The following is a 5,488-nucleotide window of genomic DNA, read 5'->3' as shown; positions in this document are numbered from 1 at the left end:
TACATTCCATTGCGTAAGGAGTATAAAAGCATATTTGATTACCGTTTAATAAATCAACATCTTTTAATCATAGAAGAGTCTGGAGTCATGATAACTAGCCGATGTGTATGGGCTGTGAAAAATCATGCTGATTAAGCATGTTCCGTTGTGTGAAAATCTAGGTGTTGGGTTTCCCTGTCTCTTAACTCTGAATCTTTTTTAGGATTTTAAGTGGGATGCAATTTTGAGTAATTACCCGTAAAATATATATTAGCATAAAAGTATGTATTCTTTTTAATATGGTTGATGGCAATTATCACGTTTAATAAAATTGGTTACTAGTATCATATTTCGTCCAATGCCTTAACCATTATTTACGTGATTTTTATATCGATAACCTTGTAAAAATACATGGCATGTTACCATATGTCATTTAATGGGTACACCATTTGATACAGTTTGAAATTTGGAATAATTTTATTCATAAATTCGATTGCTTGGTCTAATGTTTATTTGTTTGTCTGTCTTCCTGAAAGTAAAATCAAAACTTGTTATCTTCATTTATTTGGCATACTTTTCATTAAATGGAAGGAACTGATTTATAAAGCCATTTATTCTATTTTTGTCCAGTCCACTTTTCCAACACAAATGAATATTCATTTTAATTTCCTTGTCTCCATGACTTTTACAAAACTGGTTGGAAACTAGCGAGTGCTGTTGAAATTGTGAGATAAATAATAAAAAACAACGAGAACAACAACAGATTTTAATTTGAAATATTTGGAATTGTGTTCATTAGTGCAGTAAATCTGTAGATTAGACTCCAATGCTTGATAAGTATGGTATTATATATTGATGATTGGAAGTTTTGTAGTAAACTCAGTATTCAGATATTAACATGCACTAATACTAAATTCAAAACAGTACAAGCTTGACCTTGCACCTGCCAACTTCATGTCAATGAATACCATAAGGGTAACACAGTTAGAAAAGGAAACTCTTTCGTAAAAGTATTTCTATGCAACACATTATTAAATTGTACAGCCTTCCACAAAACGTCTGCTTTTTGGATCAAATATTTAAATATAAAAATTGAAAGGTTTGAATTAAGTAGTTGTGTAAAAGTGACTTTGTATTTTTCATTTTTCAACGCAGCAGCCTGTGTTTCAAACCAAGCGTTTGTGAAACATTAAAATCCAAATGCATAATATTGTTTGAAGAATTCATAAAATGCCAGCAATCATTGTCAATCTTTCGTAATACAAAATTGAATTGATGGAATGATTTCTTATCAAATAAATACAATTGGATAATGCAATGTAAGCAAAAATGAGGTAGTTATGTATTGCAAAAGTGTCAAACTTTAACTTTGATTTCAAGCAGTGCCATTTTTGGTAAATAGATTTTCGCATGGTTTGAATACATCATTCACAACATGATAACTGTGCAGTTCATTATGCATACGGTGTATTATTTAAAGGCAAGTCGGTACTTTAGAAAGCGTAATTACATAATTAAATTACTTCTATTTGCCCTGGCAAACTTATTAACTTATTTTGGTTATTATGTAGTTAAATTAGGAATCATTGATGGATATTTTAAACAATAGCGACTAGCTTTTCAAGCAGATCAAGTAAAATTGGCAAATGCTCAATTAACTCTCATTGAAGGTCAACGAGCTAAAGTGTGTAATGACGTGTACATGTTAAATATTTTAACTGTTCAAAGGTTTTGCAATTATTCTGTCAACGTGGGAATATAGAACTGTTAGGTGTGATATACATATTCTATTAAATCACTCATGTGTTTTTTAACCAGGATGTCTGCAAGTATTTGAGTTTCTTATCATTATTGTACTTCGCTCTTTGAAGAAAGAAATAAGAACAAATCGGTAAATTTGTCTACAAATGAGACGTATACAATGTCTCTTTCCTTTGTATTGTTGTAAAAATTATCAACAATCAGCAGAGTTTAATTATTTGTTTATATACGAAAATTATCAGAAATTATGAGTAATGTGTATGGTTGATATTTTACTGTGCCTATTTGTTTTTCTTTACTCTTTCATCTCTACACAGTTTACCTTTAATTTTGATGAACCACAATTCGCATTAATTGTTAACGGCCTGCCTGTTCTATAAGTAAAACTATTTGTTAAATCCAGTCTCGTATATAGCAGTAAAAGGTTCTTAATTACGTAATGTCTGTTTCCTGTAATCAGAATGCTTAGTTTAGGTCTAACTTTGATATCAGATCAATGCATCTGGTAATCCTTAGTTGGTGACTTAAACGCAACACAGCTACTGTCGATTCTTTCTGGTATGTAGAAAATGGCAGTTGCATTGTGGTTTTTTAAGCGGAAGAGAGAAACACGGGGAAAATACAAACAAAAGCCAAGTTTTTCAAATATTTGCCGCACACTTACAAGAAAGGGAGATAATTCTATCAATAATTTTTCTTTAATAATTGCCCTACTAACAACTTAGAATTTGAGCTTAAGTTAAAGTTCACACTTTCTTCAATTGTAACTTTTGTACAGAATTATTGGGCATTGCAATTAAATCTAGTCTTTTGACAACATGAGTAAACTTTTAAAAAAAAATCAAGAGTTATTGCCCTCGGCAAATTCAGAAATAAATGTTGCTTATTAACACATTTGTCAATATCGATAACAGGTATTGGTCTTCAAAACTCAAAATAGTGATGACACAAATCAGATACTACCAGCAAACAGGGGAAAATACGTGTATCCATCTGCGATACTCTTGTTTGATGGGACTTCGATTCATACAAATATATGTCTAACACAAAAGATTAACGATCTTCGCATCTAAACCATATTATCCGCGCTAGATCCAATGAAGCCTTTATTGCATGTAGACATCCCCACACAATTCAGAAGAAAGAGATTAAATAAAACGACTTTTTAATCTCCTTTTAAAATTGAGGGATCCTACAAAGCCAATAATTGCCATATATAAATTAGAGATGATGTGGTCTATTACAGACGATGTAACAATTAATTCGATTGGATTGTCTTGTCTATAGTTGGCCAATCAGATACGAGATTTTATGGCATATTGTCTTTGCATTGCAAGTCACATGGAAATCTAACATACAGCCTTTTCCGAAAGTTTCCACTGACTTCAATGATGCTACTGTCAGATTCTGGCTGATTTACTTCAAATTACTTTTATTTTTACCTTTAATCATTCCCAAAATATTTTTCCAATACACACTACTGAAATGAGCTGTAATTTGTTGGACAAACATTTAAGACGTTTACTTGCAGTTGAGAATCTCAAGACATGTCAGTTCAAATGCGCTGTACACAGAGCATGCAATGAAAAGTGGAATAGAAATAAGAGCACACCGGCCTTTAATTGGCCGATTATATGTGTGCTGGTCCATATGTGTGCTGGTCACATAGATTTTAAATGAAACTCATGCAGTCTATATACACGACAAACTGAAATAACAAGTCTGGGCAACGGCGATCAAAATAGTAGTATATAACCCTGGGAAATCATACCAGTACTGTTTCAACCCTGACACAAACTCCCACCATGTCATACCTGTATTTATAACAAGATAAGTATTGATGCAAAGCATCAAAGGGCGTCGGGAATTTCAGTGTAAAAGGCACGCAATGATGTTACATGGAACGCGTTTTTTTTTCTACTGTAAATATTAATATATTGGCCGATTATTTTAAACAAAATAGAAAAAGATAATGGTATAACCATTATCTATGATTTTGTGTTATAACCCCCAAATAACCATTATTTAAGATGTTGTGTTATAACCCCCAAATAACCATTATTTATAATTTTGTTTTGTAACCCCCAAATATTTCATAGTTCATTTTATTTACATTGGTTTCCTTTTTTGTACTGGTATCCGTGTGCAGTTTTCATTAATGGAACAGAAATGTGTAGGTTTTAAAAAATCTGCTTCGTCTTGTAAGCGTAACTTCATATTTTTCTCAACTTCAAGGGGAGATGATTCTGAACTTATTCTTACGTTGCTCATTTACGATAGGAGTTGAGTACTCATTGATATGAAAACACTGTAAAAGTTTGAAAAAAAAATTAATGAAAACTGTAAATTGTATAAAGAAGCTGCATTTCACAAAACTTTGAAATTCAGTAAAAGATCATAATATATGTATTGCTCCGATATTCATCATTTTCAATAGGGTTCAAGTAATACTGATATAAAAACACTTAACAAGTTTGGAAAGATTCAGACGAAAGTTGTGAAATCTTTTAAACAATTGGAAATTGTTTATTTTGTTAAATTTAATAGAAAAATAATCTGGACTTATTGTCCCGATGTTTCTCATCTTTAATGAGGTAAACATGCTCATTGATATGAAGACACTGTAAGTTTGGAAAGAATCTGATGAAAAATGTTGACATAATCACCTAACCAAGCAGTTTTTCACTTTTATTTTTAAACTCAAAGAGACATAATACTGGACTTATGTTCCGATATTGCTCATATAGAGTTTGGGTTGGGTCCTCATTGATAAAAAAAACCTGTGAAAGTTTGGGAACAATCGGATGAAAATTTTGGACTTCGAACAAGGATTTCAAAATTTCTCAAATTCTAAGGAAGATAACTATGGGCATAATGGTCGGATTATGCTAAATGGCCCATACCACCTGGATAGTATATATACGTGTCGCGCTTCGCGCTCTATATGTGGTTCTTAAAATAAAAACTCCGAGGAGTGCTTGACTCTAGGGAAACGGGTTGCTTGGACACAGCTCCTCCTGGATAAGCGGTTGCTTCCTTTATCGCAACTCATTGTTACAATCAACAATACGTGTCGCGCTTCGCGCTCTATGTGTGTTAGGGGTAGGCCTATGATAATATATGTTTTGTTTGCAATTATTTGCATCCATTAATTTTAATCAAAAATGTCCAATTGTGGTAAAATGGATTTTAAAATGTCCACATCAAATAAAGCTTTATTTTATTTATTAACCTGACTGAAAAAAATTGTCAGACGCCGAGCTGTTCCGTTCGTGCCGGAACCCGGGATTGAACCGGGGGCCATTAGATTGACTGTTGCGTATACAACTTCAGTCTAACGCTCTCCCAACTGAGCTATTCCGGCTGACATTCACTTATGAACTGCTATTTGGTGAAGTTGTGTATAGCGATCGTTATTATATGTCTATAAATACACTAATACATTGTACGTTTTCGTACCACTACGCCTTACAATAAACTTGTTTGGGCGATAGGTCGTCAAATATCGTACTACATTGATTCTCCACTAAATAAGCAAATTAGATAAACCACAAAATAAATATCTTTTGATTATGTTTTGTTTTTATCCAAAACATCATTTGTTTTTATACAAAACCAGAAAGTTTCGCGTATTTGCCCAGTCCCTGTGAGCTTTCCCCTGTGATCAGTTATGGATCAGTTATTAATTAAAATAATTAGCTTTGCATTATTGGCAATAAGTGTTTCGATAAATGTAATAGGCACAAAT

The 5,488-nt window shown here is 32.5% G+C and overlaps 1 non-coding gene across 1 annotated transcript; it reads right to left on the bottom strand.

Moving 5' to 3' along the window:
- Positions 1-5,013: 5,013 nt before the first annotated feature.
- On the bottom strand, positions 5,014-5,104 carry Trnaf-gaa (transfer RNA phenylalanine (anticodon GAA)). Its single transcript is given in 2 exon segments — positions 5,014-5,049; positions 5,068-5,104. It is a non-coding gene; the product is annotated as a tRNA-Phe (tRNA).
- Positions 5,105-5,488: the final 384 nt, after the last annotated feature.

The sequence above is a fragment of the Dreissena polymorpha genome, chromosome 4 (assembly GCF_020536995.1).
Source record: "Dreissena polymorpha isolate Duluth1 chromosome 4, UMN_Dpol_1.0, whole genome shotgun sequence".
Classification (NCBI taxonomy): domain Eukaryota; kingdom Metazoa; phylum Mollusca; class Bivalvia; order Myida; family Dreissenidae; genus Dreissena; species Dreissena polymorpha.
This window is presented reverse-complemented; position numbering and strand designations above follow the sequence as displayed.